This window comes from Procambarus clarkii, chromosome 9 (genome assembly GCF_040958095.1).
Source record: "Procambarus clarkii isolate CNS0578487 chromosome 9, FALCON_Pclarkii_2.0, whole genome shotgun sequence".
NCBI lineage: Eukaryota > Metazoa > Arthropoda > Malacostraca > Decapoda > Cambaridae > Procambarus > Procambarus clarkii.
In genome coordinates this window covers 20059829-20085973 of record NC_091158.1, presented here as the reverse complement: position 1 = coordinate 20085973, position 26145 = coordinate 20059829, and the positions used below count along the sequence as shown (strand labels likewise).

Genomic DNA, 26145 nt, shown 5'->3' with positions numbered 1-26145 from the left:
ACGGCACTCTTTCTACCTTCAAGAAAATATAAAATGCTCCATAAGTGTCACGACTCGTTTGATCTAAGACCACCACTGCTGCAGCACTTAATAATTATGCCCCATGCACCTATAACCCTTCTCCCCCCCCCCCCTTCCTCCCCCCACCTGCCCGTCGCCAAGGCAAGACGGGCTGGCGGTGACCCACTGAGACAGGTATTTCCCAGGCCGCCTGGAGTACCACGTCCTCCACCACACCGCCACCACTCGCTCCTCATCCTCCTCCTCCTCGTCCTCATCATCATCCTCATCGTCCTCATCATCCTCCTCATCCCATGTTGCGCTTTTTAATTGTTTTTCTACAGCATTCATCCAAATCAGTTTTGTTGCGAGTCCAACCGGTTGTTTTGTTTACATTTCGGTCACGAGTTTTGTTTACATTTCGGTCACGAGTTTTGTTTACATTTCGGTCACGAGTTTTGTTTACATTTCGGTCACGAGTTTTGTTTACATTTCGGTCACGAGTTTTGTTTACATTTCGGTCACGAGTTTTGTTTACATTTCGGTCACGTGTTTTGTTTACATTTCGGTCACGTGTTTTGTTTACATTTCGGTCACGTGTTTTGTTTACATTTCGGTCACGAGTTTTGTTTACATTTCGGTCACGTGTTTTGTTTACATTTCGGTCACGTGTTTTGTTTACATTTCGGTCACGTGTTTTGTTTACATTTCGGTCACGTGTTTTGTTTACATTTCGGTCACGAGTTTTGTTTACATTTCGGTCACGTGTTTTGTTTACATTTCGGTCACGTGTTTTGTTTACATTTCGGTCACGTGTTTTGTTTACATTTCGGTCACGAGTGATGGACAGACTCCGTTGTTTGTCTTGTTGCACAGAAGATTGTTTGCCTCTCTGGCGATTGTTGATGGGTTCCTTTGTCGGGAAACCTTCTTCTTCTTCCTCCTCCGCTGGTCTCTGCTGTCCTCTACCTGGCGGACTGAACCTCTACGACTCGACTGTAACCTCTGGCTCCAGGAGGTTACTGGACTCAACACATGTCTGAGGAGATGAGCAGGAAGATGCTATATATTTACATGCACTCGGAAGATTATCTGCGGCTGTAACAAACAGTTTAGATACAGCATTAAGCTGTACTATTGTTAAACAATATGGTGTTTACGTACGTAATGCGTTTGCTAAGGATGATATTCAATCATATAACAACTCATATAATTATCAACACTATCTACGTGACTCACTATAGGCAGCACGTCGTGAGTGTGGTGAGGTAAGCCATTGTTGTATACGTGCAGGAGGGGTCGTGCCTCACAGGGGCGTGCACGAAGGGTCGTGCCTCACAGGGGCGTGCACGAGGTGTCGTGCCTCACAGGGGCGTGCACGAGGTGTCGTGCCTCACAGGGGCGTGCACGAAGGGTCGTGCCTCACAGGGGCGTGCACGAGGTGTCGTGCCTCACAGGGGCGTGCACGAGGTGTCGTGCCTCACAGGGGCGTGCACGAGGTGTCGTGCCTCACAGGGGCGTGCACGAGGTGTCGTGCCTCACAGGGGCGTGCACGAGGTGTCGTGCCTCACAGGGGCGTGCACGAAGGGTCGTGCCTCACAGGGACGTGCACGAAGGGTCGTGCCTCACAGGGACGTACACCACACTCATGGTCCCCTTTGGTAACAATATATTCAAAGATTAAAGTGTAACAAGTAGATAAAGATAGGAAGGGGGATAAGTGGATAGGAGGATAAAGGGGATAAGAAGGAGTAAGAAGTGAAATGGGAAGGAATGGAAGTCTGGATAAAATAGATAAGTGTAGCAATAACTGGGAATGAGAGTATAGACAGAAGATATGAACATAAAAGATTATTAAAGCTGGAATGATAATAGATTAAATACTCACTGACTCAGGAGCCGGTCGGCCGAGCGGACAGCACGCTGGACTTGTGATCCTGTGGTCCTGGGTTCGATCCCAGGCGCCGGCGAGAAACAATGGGCAGAGTTTCTTTCACCCTATGCCCCTGTTACCTAGCAGTAAAATAGGTACCTGGGTGTTAGTCAGCTGTCACGGGCTGCTTCCTGGGGGTGGAGGCCTGGTCGAGGACCGGGCCGCGGGGACACTAAAAGCCCCGAAATCATCTCAAGATAACCTCAAGATAACTCACTCCACACGGATCTCATCTCCCGTCACTCACCCGGGTCTCAGCATCCACACATTGACTCGTCTGGCTTACAAAAACACGAACTTCTCTATAATAAAACGGAATAAAACACCCAATACACACAAATGAACTTGATATTAAGAAAAGTGAAAATCCTAGGAGATAAACAGGTGATCTCTGGTGAATCACGACACTCACTGAACGGACAATGACAACGAATCTTCGCTGAATATCGACTTTATTTCTTGAGAACCCCTTAATCAAGGTTACTTAATTAAACTCCATGTTGGACACTGTGTTGTCTGAATTGCCACGCCAATAGTTATTACGGCGGTTTATGGCTTGCTTAGGGCTTCAAACTATATAGAAAATGGATCATTGCAGGAGAGAAGGGAGTAAGTGTGTGGGGTGACGGGTGTGTGGGGTGACGGGTGTGTGGGGTGACGGGTGTGTGGGGGTGCCAGGTGTGTGTGAGGGAGGTAAGGAGAGTTGCGACTCGCTGACTTAATGATGAAGTTTAAGCTAAGGTCAACAGCAGTCCATTGCCCAGGAGACATTTCCACCCGGGACAAGAACATTAAAATGTTAAGGATTGAGTGATCTGAAGGGTCCTGGACACGATGAATGTGTGTGTGTGTGTGTGTGTGTGTGTGTGTGTGTGTGTGTGTGTGTGTGTTAATGATGAGCATAATGAGCACCTCTGATGAAGAGACGTATAGTACATATATCTAATCCCATCAAAGGCTACAATATTAACCGTGGTATAAGATTGATGCGGACAGGACACTAAGTAATTCACTATACTTGTCGAGAGCGGGCTATAGTTCCCCAGACCCGCCTGCCTCTTGCCTGACCACCCACAATTGTGTCTTAAGTGTGTATGTGTTAATGGTGGATAATATTCGTGCTCGGTATAGACACATATATGCCTAAGACAAGGGGCAGAGTCAAGGTGAGTTACTTGGGTTGAGTGGATAACCAGTTCTTATTTGATGTGTACCTGCTCTACTGTTCAGCAATGGGACGCATTACTGGACAGTAGACAGTAGATAAATCCAGTAAACTGTCTAGAGCTCGACTTAATTACTGTGATCTTACCACTAGAGTGGTCTCTGCTCCGGAAGTGTGTGATGAAGACAAGAGTGACCAACACTCCAGGAGAGTGTGTGTCGGAGGCAAGAGTGACCAACACTCCAGGAGAGTGTGTGACGGAGGGAAGAGTGACCAACACCCCAGGAGAGTGTGTGACGGAGGGAAGAGTGACCAACACTCCAGGAGAGTGTGTGACGGAGGCTAGAGTGACCAACACTCCAGGAGAGTGTGTGACGGAGGCTAGAGTGACCAACACTCCAGGAGAGTGTGTGGCGGAGGCAAGAGTGACCAACACTCCAGGAGTGTGTGTGACGGAGGCAAGAGTGACCAACACTCCAGGAGAGTGTGTGACGGTGGCAAGAGTGACCAACACTCCAGGAGAGTGTGTTGCATCTTGAACCCGTTGGTGAGACTCCACCTTTACCTCCAGTGGCTGCAACAAACACTGTAAGGTATGTTTTTTGCCAGGCTCCTGTTTTTATGTTCCTTACCATCTCACACGCCTCCCCTAGTACCCTACCTCATACCCTTGTTACCTCATACCCTATTACAGTACCCACACACACACACACCCTCCCCGTTACAGTATTTCCTCAGCAGCGGTCTCCTTCCCCTCCTCCCCCCCCTACAGTAAGCCCAACACTGGCTGCCCATTATTGTCCACAAAATCCAGACCACCTCTCACCCCACTCCACGTAGAGTGGGGCTCTCACCCCACTCTTCGTGGCCCCCCTCTCACCCCACTCCAGGCGACCCACACCCTGTCCCCCCCCCCCACACACACACCAACCCACACCCCAACTCTCCACCACACCTTCACCAGCTTCATATAGAGTTGCACAAATTCTGCTTTTGTAAGCTGGTGGTATTTCCTGCGACTCCACCTGTGTAGCAGACACCTGCAGTCCGGCGCAGGTGTGGCTGGAGGATGGGGAGGAGGAGAGGGGGGGGTGTGGGACAGGTGATGGGGGTGGCGGAGGGATTAAATCCTGCTCTGAACTGCCTGCAAATGCCTTGTGATTAAGATAATTCTGGTGTGGAGATTGGAGGCTCCGATTGAGATATTAAAACTACAAATGTATTATGAAATTGGGATTACAGATTGTATTGAGTACATATGTAGATCCTTTTGGCCGGGCGGGGGAAGGGATGATTCGCTGTATTAACAAACTATGTAACCGTGAAACATTCCTCCATCGTTAGGGCAGGTAGTCACATGTTGAATACTTGATCTGGACGTTCCATCCAGTGACCGTGTGTGCTCGCCTCTCCGTGGTGGTGGCTCCACCAACACACTCGGTGTGAACAGTTGGGCGCTTCCTGCATCCGCTACTTCTGCCACAGGTGTCGGAAGGTATTTAACCAGCGAGCCGTCCCTTGCCTCTCACGGATGTTTGTAGGTATTTAAATAATAGCCAGCCATCCGCTACCTCTGCCACAGGTGTTATCAGGTATTTAATCAAGAGTGAGCCAGCCATTAATGGTGATGGGGCTCAGTCAATGGCTGGGGAGGGACAGTTGAAGGTTCGTGGTCTGTTTTGAGTCTCTTCTCAAAGACTCAACACATAATATGGTGGTCATGCACACACACACACACACAAACACACAAACACACACACACACACACACACACACACACACACACACACACACACACACACACACACACACACACACACACACACACAACCGGCCATATACAAACAGTCTGCAGTTCCCACATAGCCTGGTGCCAGGGAAGGAAAATGATTGACAAATTTTAAAAGAAAGTGATGGGTGAATTGCATCTTTGTAAACTGCCAGAATGCACTTGGTATAGTTTTCACAAGACTTTTGTGCAACAATAGCCATGCTTGTGAACTGTGAGAGTCAGCTGTACCGCAGGAGTCCGGTGCTCTAGGTTCCCGAATGTCCTAAATATAGGTGAATGACCTGCTTGAGCATCTAGGCTGAGTAAGACGGACAATAAGACAAAAAGAAGAAGGTAGACTTGGGCAGGTAAAGAACTGGTCGTGATGTCCTCCGACGGACGGAAGGTGTAGTAAGAGTGGCGAGGCTTATGACGCGATGCTCAGTTCATTCACATACAACTTGATAAAGGTAGTTGTGTTGTAGTTCTGTCGACGTTCGTGGAGGCTTTAAGAAAGACAAGAGACAATAAGTCATTAGTCATGTATCTTTTTTCAGTTTCGGCTGATTCTGAAGCTGTGTTTCGGGGCATTGAAAATATATCGTTGATAATTAAAGGAGGCGAGTTGTATATTGGCAAATATGAAAGACCAATAAGAAACTATTTTGAATGGGAAATTTTGATTTGAATTTATAAACATTTGCACAGACTGAACTTGACGTGATGAGGGAGAGAGAACGGGGGGACCTGATGTGTGTGTGTGAGAGAGAGAGAGAGAGAGAGAGAGAGACAAGCCCATAAACCAGGCTACACAACTCTCACGAATTATAGAGAATAACTCGTAAACAGGTCGTATGAAAGAGCCTTGTTGTGGAGGAGACATTTCCGCGATGATAGCGCTCGCTGCCCAGGGCCCTGCCACACCCTCCAAGCCCACACTCCCCACGCACGCACACACACACACACACACACACACACACACACACACACGCACGCACGCACGCACGCACGCACGTACACGGCTGGCGCCAAGAGCACCGGTTTCAAAGCGTCAAATGACAAATATTTTAGGGAAGACGGTCCACCAGAAGCATACGAGCTGTGGTGCTGTAACTACACTAAGATAGTTACCAACTCGTCCACGCTACCAAGGCTGCTCCACCGCTGCCTCAGGAGGAAGGTGATGGTACAGGTGACGAGGCTGCAGCAGTATGGAGGGATACAGACGAGTGCCGGAGTAACTCTGCACAACAAGTCGAGGAAGAGCAACAAGCAGGCAGTGTTAAACACGCTGAAATAACTAGGGAAGAGTTAGTCATTAAAGAAAGAGTTGGATACATCAAATGTAAGTAGCCTGGGAGTAGCCTCGTAAGTAGCAAGGGAGCCGGTCGGCCGAGGGGACAGCACACTGGACTTGTGATCCTGTGGTACTGGGTTCGATCCCAGGCGCCGGCGAGAAACAATGGGCAGAGTTTCTTGCACCCTATGCCCCTGTTATATAGTAAAATAGATACCTGTGTGTTAGTCAGCTGTCACGGGCTGCTTCCTGGGGGTGGAGGCCTGGTCGAGGACCGGGCCGCGGGGACACTAAAGCCCCGAAATCATCTCAAGATAACCTTGAGGTGTATTGCCGGGGGTGCCGGAGCCGGGAGCTGGAGCCTCAAGACAATCACTTGTCCAGATAGTCAGCTACTACTTAATCAGCTTGTCCTAATAATATTTCCCAACGTCAAGAAATTGTCGTACTTAAGTGTCTTCTACTAACCTACCAGAGGACCCAAAACAGAAAACGGGACAGTATGTCACTTTCGCGATCCGCTACCATTTTATAGTACGACGATTTTTAGCCTGAGGTAGAGTATCTTCTTGAGGTTATCTTGAGATGATTTCGGGGCATTTTTTTTTTAGTGTCCCCGCGGCCCGGTCCTCGACCAGGCCTCCACCCCCAGGAAGCAGCCCGTCACAGTTGACTAACACCCAGGTACCTATTTTACTGCTAGGTAACAGGGACATAGAGTGAAAGAAACTCTGCCCATTGTTTCTCGCCGGCGCCTGGGATCGAACCCGGGACCACAGGATCACAAGTCCAGCGTGCTGTCCGCTCGGCCGACCGGCTCCACAAAGTATGAGTATACGTCAAAATGCGACGTTTATTAGGACGGGTTGACTTATGACAGTAGCAGTCAGCTCATGGTGATGTAGGACTCTGACTCCAGGACACTACCACATATTGGGTCGACGTTTTCTTTTGCTTGATGCCTCTATTTACGTATGAGAAAAGGTACCCGGGAGATAGTCAGCTGTTGTGGCACGTATTGTGATGAAGGTTGGGGGGCTGTGGGGATCTTGTTAGACCTTGCGGGCTTATGATCCGAATTTCAAGAAAAGTGTGAGCCAGCCATGAAGCCGTGAACTAGGTACAAGTATCACAGGTGCACCTTGGACAGTGATGGACAACAATGAGAAAGAGTGCAATGGATTTCTTTTAAAAGAACAAACCCGTCACAGAACACAACCAAATGCACCAAAGCTGTATCAGAAGGAACTTAAAAGAGTGTGAAGGCGTAGCGAAAAAGTGGAAAGTGGAAGGTAGTGGAGGCAGACGCCATATTTGGGTCGACAATGGGAGTGACGGTAAGGTACACCCAGGTGGGCGTTACACCCAGGTGGGAGTTACACCCAACACCTGTCTCCCACCTCCCATATACCTTTCCCTCCCCCCCCCACATCGGTGAACATTCTCCAAAACCTGTTCATGTCGTACCCAGCCTCAGCCCAGTAGTACAAACACACTTTACCCAATTCTGTTGAGCCGTTCATGTGAGGAGAGAGAGACAGTGACGGGGAGGCCGGCCACCTGCGCCCAGCAGCGGTCAGCAAGAGTAACGTGAAGCATAAGAGCAGCGGAGAAGGAACACGGGGGGAAAATAATGGTCCCCCGCCACCACGGGCTCTTGTTGTTGTTGGGATCGGAAATTCGTCAGTAGGATCGACGCCTTTGCACTGGCTCGGTAAAAACTCCCAGCATGAAGATTTATGATCCCACAAGTTGATTTCTAAAGGTTACGAATATTGTATATTATTGGTGGGCATTGTTTGTTGGTGGTGGGCGTTGTTGGTGGTGTTGTGGCTGGTGGGCATTGTTTGTTGGTGGTGGGCGTTGTTGGTGGTGTTGATGGTGGGCGTTGTTGGTGGTGTTGGTGGTGGGTGTTGTTGGTGGTGTTGTGGCTGGTGGTGTTGGTGGTGTGGCTGGTGGTGTTGGTGGTGTGGCTGGTGGTGTTGTTGGTGGTGGCTGGTGGTGTTGGTGGTGTGCCTGGCGGTGTTGCTGGTGGGTGTTGTAGAAAGGCACTAAGCAAGTGGAGCTTATTAGTAGAAATAGTAGATACGTCCTCAATCCATTGATTTAAAAGCAGGCATGACAAACACACACACACACACTCGCACACATACACACACACTCAAACTCACACACACACACTCAAACTCACATATACACACGCTAAGCAAGGATCCTAAGCCATAAAAGTAATACATAAATTTACGGAATACAGCAAATCGGCTGCTGGTCCCACCACCCCACTACCAGCACGAGGGGCTGCTGGTCCCACCACCCCACTACCAGCACGAGGGGCTGCTGGTCCCACCACCCCACTACCAGCACGAGGGGCTGCTGGTCCCACCACCCCACTACCAGCACGAGGGGCTGCTGGTCCCACCACCCCACTACCAGCACGAGGGGCTGCTGGTCCCACCACCGCACTACCAGCACGAGGGGCTGCTGGTCCCACCACCCCACTACCAGCACGAGGGGCTGCTGGTCCCACCACCCCACTACCAGCACGAGGGGCTGCTGGTCCCACCACCCCACTACCAGCACGAGGGGCTGCTGGTCCCACCACCCCACTACCAGCACGAGGGGCTGCTGGTCCCACCACCCCACTACCAGCACGAGGGGCTGCCAGGCAGCGGGGCATGTCAGGCTGTCTATACTTGTCCGGACGTTGTTGTGCTACCTGTATCCTCTTGTCTTATTTTTGGCATACAACAGAGCTTGGTCCAACAGGCTGTTGCTTGGAGCGGCCCGCAGGTTCACATATCCACCACAACCCGGTTGGTCCGACACTCCTTGAAGAAAACTAGCTAGTTTTCTGACGGTAACTATCTAACGTCAACCTTCTCAGGTCATCATGTGACCCGTTACAGGCAATTAAAAGGGACCTGTAAAGACTTAACGACTCCACCCGTGACTGGAACCAGCACTGGGTCGAGTCACGCATGAATCACGTTAGTGTGATTTCTCTGTGGGAAGGTGGAGTGTGCGGTTAATGCAGTACTCTACCCACGCCAGAGTGCATGGGGCTTATGTGTCTAATTGAACTGCCTTCACTAGAGGCCTCCAGACGTCCTGTCGATCCAGTGGCATCCCAACTTGTATACTTTGTACCATGATGTGGTACAGGGGTAAGGTGCGCGGCTGGTAGTGTACCATGTCGTGGTACAGGGGTAAGGTGCGCGGCTGGTAGTGTACCATGTCGTGGTACAGTACTGAAGGTGAGCAGGACCAGAGTACATGGGTGAGCACTAGACACCCAGGTGAGCCATAGTAATGCAAGGGAAGGTACCTGAATTTAAATCCATTCCATAGTACGGAGACCAAACTTAACTGCATAATCTAAATGGGGCCTAACCAGAGCAAGATATAGCTGAAGAACACCACCAGGTGTCTTGAAGGTACCTGAGCTTAAATACAATATAGTTTCCAGCCCATTCTCGCCAGTGTTCCCAACGTCAAGAAACTGTCGTACTAAATTACCACTAACCTAACATACCAGAGGACCCACGAACAGAAAACGGGATGTTACGTCAATTTCGCGAGCCGCTATCATTTTCTCGTATATCAGTTATTGACTTTTAAGTGCAGTATACGTCAAAATGCGACGTGCTATAAAGGGAACTGGTTGGAAATGAGTAGTTATGTAAGAATAGGGTCCGAAGCTATTGCAGTAGGCGTCCGGCGACTGAAAGACCGGATCCCTTGAGCAAAAGTTCAACACCTTCACACCTATGTAGGTGAGCACAGAAACATGCACGTAGGAGACAGGAGCTGAAGTTTAATTTCCGGTTAAAAAGATAAGCGAGAACACACACACACACACACACACACACACACACACACACACACACACACACACACACACACACACACACACACACACACACACACACACACACACACACACAAATATCGCATCACCAAAGAAAACCGTTACAAAGTGTAGGTGGAACTAGTGCAGTTAGACACACAGCAGGCTGTTCAAGAACTGTGACTCAACATCAAAGTTTTCGCCGAAGAACTGCCTCTTGTATGAAACTTGTGTATGTCTTCCAATGGTTTATAGTTCACTAACTATTTATAAACATTTAATGTATGAAGTTGTCCTCAGAAAATAGGAGCGCGATGTATTTTCAAGGATTGGAGTGGGCGAGATTATTAGTGTGTGTAGTACTATGTCATTCTTGGACACGTGGAACACCTGGATGTAGCTCAGTGGGGGAGTGCAGTCGGCGCATAACTGGAAGATTCATGGTTCAATGAATGAAACGTTTGGGCATGTTTACAGAGGTATCTGATGCCTCTAAACGGATGCCTGGATGTAAACTGTTTAGGTGGTGGTTCACTAAGAACATATGGAGTGGCTACTTTTGTGTCTTTTTACAAAGGAGCTTAAATAGCAACAGATCATTTGATCCAAAGTAGGCTGTTGACTTAGAATGTTGGCATAACCAATGCCAGGTGTTCAATATGTCATCTACTGCAGCTTTCTACATCGTTAGAGTTGTTGGTTATAATTGTTTAGTCACTTTACTAGTTTTGTTTCACTGTTGGCATATTATAGTTATTCAGGGTTAAGACTGAATAAAGTTGGTTTTCATCCGGGTTTTGCATGTTAGGTTTTGATGAGTTGGTCGTTCAGCGTGTAATTCCTTTCTCAAATAACGTCACCAAAACTGTATGAAATAATTCAGATTATGATGTAATCATTAAAATACAATGAATATTATTATAAAGTTGGTTATAAATCACAAGCTTCCAATACTTGCAAGTCCTGCATCACTCAGCTTGTAACACCAAGACCAGACTGGTTCTCTTGTGCCTACGGAGAAGCGGAAAGTCCTATCTTGGTACGTGCATTTCATACATACTAACATGGTCACCGTAACAGTGACCAACATGGTCACCGTAACAGTGACTGTTGAGAGTGGTGGTGGCGTCGTGTTGAGTGTACTAGTGGCTCAAGACATGCCACCAAGATAACTTTATCTCGCTACTTTCTTAAGATACTGCACAACACCTTGGCAGACTCGTAGCCTTGGTTTTGCAATTGTGAGAAGCTGTTTATTCCTTTAAAAACTTTACCAATACGTATAGTGAAGGTCAACATTAGAGTATTACTAACGCACTATTTCGAACATTTACACATTGTCTTCTGGGGTTTAGATCGCAAGATTCCTGACTCCCACGCCCTTGTCACAATTTGATTTCGCAGTGTAGCTAGGCTGGTGCCCCTTTGTGCTGACAACAGTAAGATTGGGCCTAAGTGTCTCCGCACCTTTTGAATGCCTCACCCGCCCTGTTTTATTGTCATGGGGAAAATTTAATATTTGGTGTTGTTAACTGCGGTATCTAAATCACCACCTGCGCTCCTTTGCAATTGAAATTGAAATAAGTTTATTGAGGTAAAATACACACAAAGGGATGAGGTAGCTCAAGCTATTCTCACCCCGTTCAGTACATCGTGTTAATACACACATAGACACACATCACGAGCAATAAACATATTACCGAACATTCTGAGAGATAAACATATACATTTCCTCCTTTACACAAGTATGCGCTACTCTATGCTGGCCCTCTATTTCCTGTGTTTTAAAATGCTCGCGCGCCTCTCTCTCTCTCATCCTTATGTGTTCGTGTGGAACACTGGGTAAAGTCTTAAGTATAATCTAGGAGCCTAACGTGGTATATTCCTGTCTACTGCTTCCAGAGTGTGTGTTGCCTCACAACGACGGTAAACTTGTCAGTCATGAGCAACCTTTTATGTTGTCAAGCGTTTATTAACCTGTGGTTTTCAACGCAAGTACGAATAACATTTGCGAGTCATTTTTCAACAAATTTGTCCACAATGCGTATTTAAATGAATTGATAGTTATATATATTTTTTATTTATCTCACGTTAGTGAGATGGTAGTGATCTGCCTCACTTTAGTTATATGTGAAGTATCTCATGTTTTAGTGATTGGCATTATACCAGGAAGCATAAGATGTGGTAGAGTGATGACGTCTAGGTGTCTATGGTGTGTGCTTGACAATGGTTGACTGAGTTCCAACAGTCTTCAGAAACATTAGGAAATGCCTAAATGGGACCGAAGCGTTCTTTTATGTATTTTTCTTTCCTTGTAACGTCTTCCATAGTAATTATTGTCACGTCTTCACTACACATACTTAGTTGTTCAGCTTCGATATCTTCAGTAACGACCGAGATAAATTATAAGAAAAATGGGTAATATCAAATATTACCCATTTCTACTATATTACCCGCTAGGTGGCCTGATCTAGCAGATCAGGCCACCGATTGGACCACTATTTCCAGTGGCTAACCACTGTCCTCAACCCTGGCTCCATACGTCTGGGGGAATGAGTTGGAACTGGCTTTACGTACCTTGATATCCTCGCTTTATAAATCCCTTTTGCCTTTGTTTTATATATATATATATATATATATATATATATATATATATATATATAATATATATAATATATATATATATATATAATATATATATATTCCTCTGATATTTTAGTAGCTTCTCATCTTCCCCAACTCTGCCTTTAACTCTAAAGCCCGAGTTTCTTTGGGTTTGTTGAGACAAACATTGTATTCTCACGCTGGCTTGAGGCAGCTCACACAACACAGCCCAGACAGCTGACACGCTCAGTTGTAAATTTAGTGTGTTTGTATCGGGGGTTTTAGTGGTCCTAATAATCACAATGATGTGCAGAGTTCAATCACTCTTGTGTACGGTGACACATGTCATTATCACAGAACCGCTGATAATGATATTGTGAGCACACCTTCGTTTGATCCCCCTCTCTCCCTGTCTCTTCCGTGGTTGTGTGTGTTGACACCACCCACTACTGTACCCACCACCACCACAGTCCTCACTAGAGCCACACCAAACACCACCAAGAATCCCACCCATTTGCACCCAGGACAAGCCATTCCCCCCTGCCACATCATGGTCGTCCTCCCCAGCTCTCACATCAATGGCTGGGCTTAAGGATGGGGTGGATCACTCTTTACTGTCTCGTTGAAATTACTACCTGCCTGTCTCGTCCACCTAATTGTGTCAGCCTCTCGCTGTGTCAAACTCTCGCTGTGTCAGCCTCTCGGTGTGTCAGCCACTCGGTGTGTCAGCCTCTCGGTGTGTCAGCCTCTCGGTGTGTCAGCCTCTCGGTGTGTCAGCCTCTCGGTGTGTCAGCCTCTCGGTGTGTCAGCCTCTCGGTGTGTCAGCCTCTCGCTGTGCCAGCCTCTCACTGTGTCAGCCTCTCGTTGTGTCAGCCTCTCGTTGTGTCAGCCTCTCGCGGTGTCAGCCTCTCGCGGTGTCAGCCTCTCGCTGTGTCAGCCTCTCGCTGTGTCAGCCTCTCGCTGTGTCAGCCTCTCGCTGTGTCAGCCTCTCGCTGTGTCAGGCAGGCTGTCAGGGAAGCAAGCAGGCTGACATGACTAGTAGGCAGGTTTGCACCGGGTACTTCACTGCAGTATCCAGAACAGGCCTCCACTGTTTGCCCCATTTCCCCTTCTGTCCTGTTTCCCAGTCTGCCTTTTTACCCTCTACCCCTCCCCCTTCTCCCATTCTTCTGTCTCATTTCCTCTTTTGTCTGATTTCCCCTTCTTCCCACTTTCCCCTTATCTTGTCTGCTACTTTGTATGTTATGCCTCATTCCTTATTGACTTTTTCAGGTAGGAGAGATTGCCATTATGAGCGAGTGTCTTCCGTCGGTCAGTCTCTGTGAATGAGTGCGTTTTGGTGTGGTCTCGTTGGTCGGCGCAAGCCATCCCACTTTCTCTTTCGTTTGGGAGGTGGGTTCCCTAGTGCCATCCCTCTGAACGGGTCCACAGGGTAGTGATAAAAGCCAAGGATGGCGGGAGATTAGATAAGAAAGCAGTATTATGAATGGTTATGCTAAGCCGAAGTCATGGTAGCGGAGCATTAGGACACCAGGACACAAGCGGGGTCAGTTGGAGATCACATCTACCCGGCGGCCAGGCAGCCATGTTTACCAGACAGTAGAGACGCCTAGCGCCCGCCACCGGAACCAACCCCCTCTTCCCATGATCTCTAATTCTGGCTGCTTTCTTGCCCACTTTGCACGAGAAAGACTGGAGACACACGCGAGGACGTCAGTTGGGTTTACTTAAGGTGGTGGAGTGAGATAAGGCGAGAGAGATGGGAGTGGGAGTGGGAGGTTGCGTGGTCGTACCTCTGGCAGCCAGGCGCTGGAGTTGACTAAGGAAGACTGAGAGACTCGCCTCCGTTGCTGGCCCTGGACGGCTCCGTGTACATGTGGACGTTATTGTAGGAAATGCCGTGTGTGCGTGTGTTTGTGTACACTGTTTGAGGGTGTGAACACTGCTCTGCCGACCCACCAGTTCCTCCCAGTGGCTTGTCAGGATTAGCGTGAGTGTGTGTGGCGCATAAGAAGATGTTTGTTAAGGAATACGCTCACAAAACTGTACAGGTAAGCTTGCCTTTGAAGTCACTCTGGCTCCCTTCACCAGCCGCACAATCTCACTAAAGTGGTGGCTGCTTCTGTCAGGACTTTACCTGGGCCAGGAAAGAATGTGGGCTGGAGATTTGTTTGGAGAGTGCGTGCAGGGGTGGTGAGCACGCCATGCCTATCTCTCTTCATGTGGCCTGCCGCTGCCACAATAACGAGACACTGTTGATAATACCACCTGCTGGCTCGAGGGGGGAGGGGGCGGACCCAGGAAAATTATACCAACACCACACAAATCCGTTGGCGTTTGTTGAGGAGCGGTGAGCTGGGCTCCACACCCACCAGCTGTTTCTCCTCTAACCTCACAAGATACACAAGCCAACCTTGGGAAGTAGGTGGAAGGAAGGCTGTGTCTGTGTGTTTCTCGTGTCGCTGGACGACGGCTGTGGATGTAGTGCACTTAAATGGGGTGTCCACAGCAGGTGGAGTGAAGAGTTGGACTGTGGTAGCCAGAGAAGGAGTGAAGGCCACCTGCCTGCCTGCCTGCCTACCCCGGCCAACACCTCCTGCTGCAGCAGCTGCAGCAGCAGCAGCAGCAGCCACGGACGGAAGGTGTAGGCATGGTGGCCGCTCTATAAGGCATGGCATTGGTATTGTCTCCATATATGCAGATACCAGGGATAAGAGAGGTGGGTGTTTGTCACCTGGTCGCCTCTCCGACCCTCCCTCGCCCCACTGCTTGTCTTGTGCGTGCGTGTGTGTGTGTGTGTGTGTGTGTGTGTGTGTGTGTGTGTGTGTGTGTGTGTGTGTGTGTGTGTGTATTGACTATTTGTGTCTGCAGTATCGAGCCATTAGCGCTATCATGTTTACTACATATATTTCTCTTACACACGCGCGCGCACATACAAATCCCCAGGAAGCCGCCCGTAGCAGCTGTCTAACTCCCAAGTACTTATTTTACTGCTAGGCGAACAGAGGTACCAGGATGAAAGAAACTATGCTTATTTATTTCTGCCTCTGCCGGGGGATCAAACCCGGGCCCTTAGGACTACGACCCCAGAGTGCTGTCCACTCAGTCGCGAGGCCCCTGTGTGTGTGTGTGTGTGTCCGTCCGTCCTATCGGCATTTCTATGATATAAGTTACATTCAATAAAACATATTACATTTGATAATGTATATATGGGTAATGTGTAATACGATGGTAGGCACATTACAGAGGGAAAATTCCCTCTTAATAGTGCCAGACCCTGATGATTTCAACCTGGCACTCTCAGCCCCAGTTTATTCTGGTGGTGCCAAGCCGAAATATCCTCCCCGTAGCACACCTGTTTCAGCACTGCTCCCTGGCTGAGCGCGCCACACCTGTCGCTGTGTCCAGGTACTGGTACCTGGGGACGGGTTTGGTCTCCCTCAACAGGTGCTTTCCTCTGGGAACGGCTCCTGCTTGCTTCATGTTACTCTTTGCTTAGCCTGGAGACCCACCTTCCTGGTGGAGCGGGCACCGCCTGCTTCCACCCTTCAGGGAACGCGAGTGTGGCGTGTGAAGCTGCTTCTGGCCTAGGATAGCACACTGATTCACTGTCCTGATTGATTGATGAAGATTATGCCACCCAAGAGGTGGCACGGGCATGAATAGCCCGTAAGTGGGACAATTTTTTTTTCTCGGTATTCTGAGGTTGCATTTAACCATCAAGCTGTTATTTCAGTGTCCCATGGTCTGTCGCTAATCGTTGATGATTGATTGATGAAGTCTAAGCCACCCAAGAGGTGGCATGGGCATGAATAGCCCGTAAATCTAAATGTTGTGGCCTTGCCGGGTCATATAGAGCATAAGAATTGAGGAAACTGTAGTAGTCCTTTTAGCCCATATTAAAATGAGGTAATATTCATATCCACCCAAATTCACTCATATACATGTCTAACCTACACTGGAAACAATCGAGGGATACCACGTCAATTATGTTTCCCGGTAATCTGTTCCCCCAAATCAAGAAGCCTGTTTCCAAACCAGTATTTACTTAGGTCTTTAAATTTATTTAAATTTAAACTTATCTAATTTACATCCGTTGTTTCGACTTCTATTATGTGTTGATATATTAATAATATCTTATTAATATTCCATTGTTATGTCCATTCATCCACTTGGATAGACGAGCTGATATTATAAGCCTCACTCTAAGGTACGATTATATGCTAATATGGTGCCAATGAATTAGGAAGGACCTGGGTAAATACTGGTCTGGAAACAGGCTTGGTGATTTATGGAATGGGTTATCGGGTAAAATATTAGACGTGGGATGGCTGGAATGTTTCGAGCGTAGGTTAGACGTGGATATGAATGGGTTTACGTGGATATAAATAGGAGCTGCCTCGTATGGACCAATAGCAGACGCCTCGTATGGACCAAAAGGAGCCGCCTGGTATGGACCAATTGGAGCCGCCTGGTATGGACCAATAGGAGCCGCCTGGTATGGACCAATAGGAGCCGCCTCGTATGGACCAACAGGAGCCGCCTAGTATGGACCAATAGGAGCCGCCTGCTATGGACCAATATGACCGCCTGCTATGGGCCAATAGGAGCCGCCTCGTATGGACCAATATGACCGCCTGGTATTGACCAATAGGAGCTGCCTCGTATGGACCAATAGGCTTTCTTCAGTTGGTTGTATTCTTGTACACACGTCATTTAAAACCGCTATAGACGCATGCACTAGGGCTAAGGTTTCACCTTTGGTTATATCCTGTGCTTTTTATCACAGCAAGTGCGCACCACTTGGTGTGGTCTCCCAGTAAGTGCTTGTATATAACACACTTTGCTGGTGTGTTTAATACGACAAGACCCTGGAATGAACAGGCTTGCCTTTCCATTTGAGACTTTATACGCCGTGGAGAAGGGGGAGGGGACTTGCTGCATGGGTAACAGCTTCTCCCCCGTATCAACCTACCCTGGCTTTGCGCCCTGGAGAGGCCACTCCAGACCGACACCCAGAGCGCAACTCCATAGTCTCCTTTGACTGATGGATGCCTACTACTACGTAAAGACCACAATAACTTACTGACCAACCAGCATGGTTAATGTTGGATAAGGCCTATCAACCTCTGGAGGGTTATTAAGGCCACCACAATACCTTACTGATCAACCAGCAAGAATAGGTTAGTTCTGGACAATGTTGAGGACCGAGGTAAACTGTGTACATGCACTGAGAAGCGTGGTACACCTCTTGGCGTGTATACCCTCTTACTATTCTCAATGTCATATTGTTAAGACTTGTAGACATGAATCGTTGTTTTCTCATCCCAGGAATCATCACAGTTACTGCCCGTCGCCCTCACAGTTACTGCCCGTCGTCATCACAGTTACTGCCCGTCGTCATCACAGTTACTGCCCGTCGTCATCACAGTTACTGCCCGTCGCCATCACAGTTACTGCCCGTCGCCATCACAGTTACTGCCCGTCGCCATCACAGTTACTGCCCGTCGTCATCACAGTTACTGCCCGTCGTCATCACAGTTACTGCCCGTCGTCATCACAGTTACTGCCCGTCGCCATCACAGTTACTGCCCGTCGTCATCACAGTTACTGCCCGTCGTCATCACAGTTACTGCCCGTCGTCATCACAGTTACTGCCCGTCGTCATCACAGTTACTGCCCGTCGCCCTCACAGTTACTGCCCGTCGCCATCACAGTTACTGCCCGTCACCCTCACAGTTACTGCCCGTCGCCATCACAGTTACTGCCCGTCACCCTCACAGTTACTGCCCGTCGCCATCACAGTTACTGCCCGTCACCCTCACAGTTACTGCCCGTCGCCATCACAGTTACTGCCCGTCGCCATCACAGTTACTGCCCGTCGTCATCACAGTTACTGCCCGTCGCCATCACAGTTACTGTGTTTGTCCACATGTGTCTACACCTCACCATGTAGTTAACACGGGGGATCATCACTATCATTGGCACGGTGATAATCCCCCAACAGATGTGTAAACATGGGAACTTTAGATGAGAATAATTGAGAAGGAACACTATATAAATAACAAAGGAGGTGTTCAACACCACCCGATGCATCTGAATGAGTTTTAATAATGATTTAATTAATATACCAGCACGTGCCCTCAGCCACTGTGGAGGTGTGATTGTTTTGTGAGCTCGTGTGTGTGGGTGTCGTATGTGTGTGGGGGTGTCATGTGTGTGTGTGTGTGGGTGTCATGTGTGTGTGTGTGAGGGTGTCGTATGTGTGTGGGGGTGTCATGTGTGTGTGTGTGTGGGTGTCGTATGTGTGTGTGGGTGTCATGTGTGTGTGTGTGTGGGTGTCGTATGTGTGTGGGGGTGTCATGTGTGTGTGTGTGTGGGTGTCGTATGTGTGTGGGGGTGTCATGTGTGTGTGTGTGTGTGGGTGTCGTATGTGTGTGGGGGTGTCATGTGTGTGTGTGTGTGGGTGTCGTATGTGTGTGGGGGTGTCATGTGTGTGTGTGTGTGGGTGTCGTATGTGTGTGTGGGTGTCATGTGTGTGTGTGTGTGGGTGTCGTATGTGTGTGGGGGTGTCATGTGTGTGTGTGTGTGGGTGTCGTATGTGTGTGGGGGTGTCGTGTGTGTGTGTGTGGGTGTCGTATGTGTGTGTGGGTGTCATGTGTGTGGGGGTGTCATGTGTGTGTGTGTCGTATGTGTGTGTGGGTGTCGTATGTGTGTGTGTGTGTGGGTGTCGTATGTGTGTGTGGGTGTCGTATGTGTGTGTGGGTGTCGTGTGTGTGTGTGTGTGTGTGTGTGTGTGTGTGTGTGTGTGTGTGTGTGTGTGTGTGTGTGTGTGTGTGTGTGTGTGTGTGTGTGTATTGTGTGTGTGTGTGTGTGTGTATTGTGTGTGTGTGTGTGTATTGTGTGTGTGTGTGTGTGTGTATTGTGTGTGTGTGTTCCGTGAGTGACCGCACTAAATGGTGATGCGAAGCTTAATATAGTACTCCTTGTGCTATTAATATATATATACCACTCTAGGATGTGGTATGTGATATACCCCTAATATACCACTCTATGATGCCACATACCAGTCTACTGCACTCATTCTCTCATAACTCATTCTACCTTTTGTTTTATCTATTTGTCTATTATTTTAAACTAACATTTACGGCACTTAAACGACAACACATGTGAATTTCTACAGGTACAATATAAGGAAAAGTTATATGTTTGTCCACGGCATATTTGAAAGCCTGACCTTAGCTTTCACTTTATTAAGTGACTGGTGTATAGGTGTGTGCACTTCAGTTGATGTCAAGCGAGACTCATATTAGGTGGGAGGGTGAGGCTGGGACCACTGTCGTCCACAGCTTTCATACTGTTACTGGTAACGTTGGTCATCTGGTGAGAACACGTTGACACTGTTAAGTCCGGGGTGACAGGGTGAGCTGTGAGAGTGATCTTGAGTCTGCTGCAGCCGCAGGGAAGCGGCTCAGGGAAAGGTAAGCTAATTACCACAAACGCTAAACCACAATGGTTATATATATATATATATATATATATATATATATATATATATATATATATATATATATATATATATATTTAAATATAAATATAAATATATATAAATATATATATAATATGTTGTTTGGAAAGTAAGTGAGGAGGCAGTAATACTCCGGGTATGGAAACGGTGAAGAACATGGAAACATGCCTATCTCTTGAACCATCGAGGATCGAACGCCAATAATGCTGGAAGCAAGACTGTCACTACCTATAGTCCACATGGATAGGCTTTCTGGCAGCTGAGCGTCTTGAGTTATTAGAGGCGGCTTGGAGCTCTGCACGCAGTTGGACTTTGAAGGGAATCTTGAGGACATTGGCCTTGCGCATGTCAGTAAGGTTGTCGACATCTGTTTAGTGTTGACATGACGGGTCCAGGTATGGGAAGTCGCAAGTCGGAAATAGTATTAAGTGGGGGGGGGGGAGGCTATCCTGGAAACAGGTTCATACCTCATGAGTGAGTGAGTCGGCTGCCAGCCAAGGATGAGCTGTATCTTAGGCCTCATGTTAAGTGTATATCTCGACATCCATTGAGGAGTTGACATCCAACGATGTCCACAGTCACGGGTGAGCTTTTCATTTCCTCACGAGGCCTGCCAGTCTCTATCGCTTACTCTCGAGAAATAAAGCCGGGGAGTGGCGAGCCAGAGGGCAGTGGGCATCTGTATACGTCTGGCTTACACTATAGTCATCAACGCTGCGTGCACACTGCAGTATTTGGTTTAAAGAAAAGCTATTGAAATAGCTGTTCTAAAGGAGATATCAAGCTTACGGCTCTGTGGTTATGCCACAGTGGTTAGTCTGATGTTGATGATGATCAGTCATTCAGGCGACGCAGATGGCCGCCTCATATTATTCTATTGGTTGTAGCCAGTCTTGGTGCCAGTCACTGATTACCAGTCATTGTGAAGTGATCCAGTACCCGGGGCCACATGGTGTACAGCTGGCACAAGAGAGCATCGGTAGAGGTCCTCTAACTATATTATCCCCTCACATAGTAGCAAATATTTGTAACACAAATGCTGTCATTTGCTGTGAAACATAATTTGTTACCCATTACCCAACATCGAACTCGGTAATACGATGTCTCCTCTCTCTCTCTCTCTCTCTCTCTCTCTCTCTCTCTCTCTCTCTCTCTCTCTCTCTCTCTCTCTCTCTCTCTCTCTCTCTCTCTCTCTGTAGCTCGGACCCTCCCCTGCACTTGCCCCCCCCCACCTTCCAATACCTGGGGGTGGCGGTAGGTGTCCTCCTCCCCTACCCCCGGAGCTGCGAGGGTGTGCCGGCACCACCAGGAATGCAAGACTGTAGAGCCAGCAAACACGTGTGGAATCCAGCGAAGGGGGTAGTGACAGTTCTAACTCACAACTTTCCCTCTTGCGCTCCTGCGCTTATTTTCACATTACTTCTCTCTAGCTGTGTCTGTCTCCATATCAGTGTACTTGTAGCCATTATATTTGTGTCTAACTTGAGAGTATCTCTCTCATGTATACACATCGCTCTTGTATAAATGATGTTGTTTATGGCATATTTTGTTGGAAACGTCTGGTTGATTAAGGGTGTGGCTGGAAGGTGCTGGAGAGCCATTGCATGTGTATTGGTGATTTTAGGAAACGAGTCTCGGCTCTTGGATACCGCCTTTCCTGCAGCCGGTTGTCTCATGCAGGCCGTCCAGACATATGTCTTACTGTTGTATACACTTTCGATGTTGTGAATTAGTTGGCTTGTACTCCGTCCTAGTGTAATGCTTTCCATTGTTCTAGAGTTAAACTATAGGAATGTCTTCCGGTATTCATCTTGTATTTCTGTCAGCTCCTGGAGCCGTTAGTCTTTTAAACAATGCAACTGTGGATACTCACCTGAATCCTAATTGTAGGTTGGAACACTAGCTCCTAAGCCCAGTTGTTTAGTGGTCATGTATAAGGTGATAACACAGGCACTACTAGTGTATTAGCTGGCACCCTGACTGGCACTCTGCACCACGTGTCTTGCTGTAACTAAAGCTCAACGTGTCCTCTCTCTCACGATTATGTGTCCCTGACCTAGTCCCTAGGCCTAGGGATAGGCCTAGTATAACACATACGCCTAAGCATCCATTTACATAATAAAATAATTGTAGGTACTCTACTCCATATCTGTTCCCATCTTCGGAAACAATTCGTAATAGTCTTAACCCAAACATAAAATATTTGTACATCTACATTGTTTTGAGCCAAGGACGTAAATTATTATCATTATTATTATTATTATTATAATAATAATAATAATAATAATAATAATAATTATTATTATTATTATTATTATTATTATTTTGTGTGTATTAGCATACTTAGGTACACTTGTATTTATGAAGCTCTGCTAAACTTTATGAATGGTTGCATAGTGTGTGAGGAGCTTGCGTGGTGGTCCATCTTACAAGATGGTTAGTTTACAGGGCCATGTGATTAATAGGGATCCTTACTGGTGCCTATATATTTGTCTTTAAAGTATGGCATATAAGGGGCATAACTGGCCGACCCCTCACAGTGTTCAAGAGAGAACTGGATAAGCACCTCCAAAGGATACCTGATCACCCAGGCTGTGACTCGTACGTCAGGCTGCGAGCAGCCGCGTCCAACAGCCTGGTTGATCAGTCCGGCAACCAGCAGGCCTGGTCGACGACCGGGCCGCGGGGACGCTAAGCCCCGGAAGCGCCTTAAGGTAACCTCAAGGTATGGCACTCGGGTCGATAACGACTAGCTAGTGACACTCACAAACCCCCCTCCCCTCATGTTTCATGTCTCCCCCTCCCCATGTTTCATGTCCCCCCCCCCCTGCCCATGTTTCATGGGTAAATGTTGGGTGAAGCCAGAGCCAAGCATTGGCCTAGCTTACTTGTGTATAATATATAAACATATGTATAATATATGAAATAGAATGTCCGAAGTAGGCCACGAGTTTCACACTTGAGACTTGTAGGGGAAAGGTCATAGGCCAGTCGGGGTCGGCCCAAGTGCAAGCCTTTAAGAAATATTGGAATCTTAAGTGCCCACCCCTGCGATTTTCATGAAGTCTGAAATAAAATCTTGGGTTGTGTTTTCCGTAGAGTTTTGGATCTTACTCCCGCCGTTTACACGGGTCAAATGGGGGTGAGTGGTATGGTGGAGAAAAGAATGTTGAGGAGAGGGAAGGAGAGAGGAGGGGGGGAGTAGAGAAGTGGAGAGAGAGGGATATTGGGGAAGATTTAAGAGAGAGGAGGAATAGAGGGGATGGAGGGGGGGGCAGAAAGGTAGAGAGATTGAGAGAGAAGTGGCAGAGGGAGGAAGGGGGCAAATACCCCATCTTGTAGAGATGTGGGTGTGTGTGTTTACTCACCTAGTTGTGCTTGCGGGGGTTGAGCTCTGGCTCTTGGGTCCGTGTGTGTGTGTTGGCAGCGCTACACATTGATAGTGGTATTTAAGTTAGCAGCTCGTGTGAGGCGATGAATGGCGGCATTTTAAGTTTAATAATGTTGACATTTTGGTGAGGCGTGTTGAGTTTTATAAGCCATTCTCTTGCAGTAAAGAATGGGAGAACATTCTCACGCTCACCGCCAGTGTTCACGGGGAGTTCACCAGGGCTCACACAGCTGAGTATGTTCACTCCATATTGGCCAGTGTTCACCTGCCTACAGTTCTCTGTTCTTCAGCCACTCTATCATGCTTTCTTCTTGACACACCCCACCTCCACCTCCCTCTGCACCTCCACCTTCACATTGTTGTTGTAGTACTCAGGAAGGATATTGTCACTTGTACAACATTTCCAGTCTTCTGAAAATATTGGCATATGCATTACTAACTAAATGTAGCAAGTTATGCGCACTGGTGCGTCATGACCCGTGGCTTGAGGGCTAGTGGTCATGAATCATGGCTTGAGGGCTAGTGGTCATGAATCATGGCTTGAGGGCTAGTGGTCATGAATCATGGCTTGAGGGCTAGTGGTCATGAATCATGGCTTGAGGGCTAGTGGTCATGACCCATGGCTTGAGGGCTAGTGGTCATGAATCATGGCTTGAGGGCTAGTGGTCATGACCCATGGCTTGAGGGCTAGTGGTCATGAATCATGGCTTGAGGGCTAGTGGTCATGAATCATGGCTTGAGGGCTAGTGGTCATGAATCATGGCTTGAGGGCTAGTGGTCATGAATCATGGTTAAGGGCTGGGGAACACGAATCAAGCCTTCTGTCCTCAACAACAAAGGCTAAATGCTCGTTAATCCAACCCCTTCCCCCTCCCTCCCTGTCCTGTTTATGAATGAAAAATAGTGTACACACGACTCCCAGCTGATGACATTCGAACATGTCTCAAACAGTGCTTGACTGATGACCTCTGCTCGAACCACAACTCTGTAAGTGCTTCACCCACGTACTTAGAGTACAAATACTTGCCAACAGAACCTAAACACCTAACCTACGCCTAACTATACATAGAACTTTAATGAATAATATTACTTTATATATGGGAACAAACCTAAACTTGACGACTGCGTCTTAGAGGACGTCAGGTGCCCTTAACGAGCCTGACCTGAGGACAGGCTGAATCACGTGCTTTGCGAAATGTTATCTTTGGTTTTTGCGATAGCAGAGAATTCTTAACCTGAATAATGAGAATAACACAATTGCTCTCCCGGCAGGCAAGGAAAGTTGCCGCTGGACCAATGTTGATTGTTGTGGATATTTTGACGTTTGGATGATTTGGTCAATAATTCCGCCACGACAAGGTCATGCAAACAGGAATATAGTCATGTGACCTTTGGGGCTTGGTTTACAATCTTGGCTCGACTTGCCAACAAGAAGAGCCAAACCGGAAGGGATGTGCTCTGTGGCCCAGCACTGCCATGTAGCTTATCCCTACACCTAGAGGATGGAAAGGCTCTTTAAGTTGAGGAACGAGAAGTTGGAAGTGCTATTTTTTTTAATGAGGGAAATCCTGATATTGTGGTAATACACGAGCCACAGTGAGGAATAGGAGCAGTAAGAGTAAGATCACTTATGAACCCATCCCTGCCCTTGTGTGGCAGTGCACAATAGAAAGTTTTCACATATTCATACATTAAAACATTGATTGTAACAATGATATATATATGTGCCAGTTTAGACCTATTGTCTTGTGTATGACCCTCTGTTCTGCGTGACAGTGAATACCAGCATTATCCTCACTTTAATAGGACTTAATTGAAATCCTCAGATTAGCCAAATTGTAATTAATTTTGTCAATTAAGATGTTAATAATAATAAGTAAGAGTAAGGATTACGACTAAGCGGTATAGAAAATGGGAGGAAGGCGTGTGCCTTTATGAGAGGCCACGTGGCCATCAGTGCCTTACTGTGCCACAGTACAAGACGCTTGTGTATGAAATATAAACATGAAAGAGTGAAGGTGGTTACTGGGGCGGCGTGTGCTCGGTGAGTGGTGACAAGAGGGAACGCGCCGGAGGTGTTGTGGTGTGGAGAGTCGGGGGGGTTAATAGCTTGCCACAAAGTTGGAATAGTTGGAATGAATGATTTGATTATTAAGTTTGGATTAGGCACAGGGAATGATCGGATAGTATAAGCGGTTTCCTGTGAACTCGTCGCCATGAAATATATGAAAAGAATTATATATTAGTGATACATATTTTAAGCATGGGAATATACATAAGAAATGGCAAAAGTTTCCTCCTTAAAAATTCACCAAACTTTACCAAGCGCGTCAGAGGCTGACTTTGCTTTCTGGGGGCGTTCACAGACGCGCGTTTGTGAAAGGAAGCGGGTTTATGTAGGTGATAAAGTAAGAGGAATATCTTGGAGGTTTGTCCGGCTACATGATGGCGCTGGGGACAGTTTGTCTGTGGCAAATGGTGCCTTACACACACACACCATCATGAGGGAGAGTCACTATTGGGAAGACGAAGCTGCAAGGTGAGAGGAGGAGAACCCAGATTGATGGAGTGTGGTGGTGGTGGTTGTCTGTGATGCTGGGGTGTGGTGG

The 26145-nt window shown here is 47.6% G+C and overlaps 1 protein-coding gene across 4 annotated transcripts in view; it reads left to right on the top strand.

The window, feature by feature from the left end:
• LOC123766144 (nuclear hormone receptor FTZ-F1 beta) overlaps positions 1-26145 on the top strand; it is a 294638-nt gene that overhangs the window by 21615 nt on the left and 246878 nt on the right. For 2 of the 4 annotated variants that reach the window (XM_045755037.2, XM_069321245.1), the window contains exon 1: positions 14485-14668. The exons of 1 other annotated variant lie outside the window; for it this stretch is intronic. The gene's annotated coding sequence lies outside the window, so the exon portion shown is untranslated. Of the gene's footprint in view, positions 1-14482; positions 14669-26145 lie in introns of those variants that run through there. One more of the 4 variants, XM_045755038.2, reaches the window with a different exon arrangement.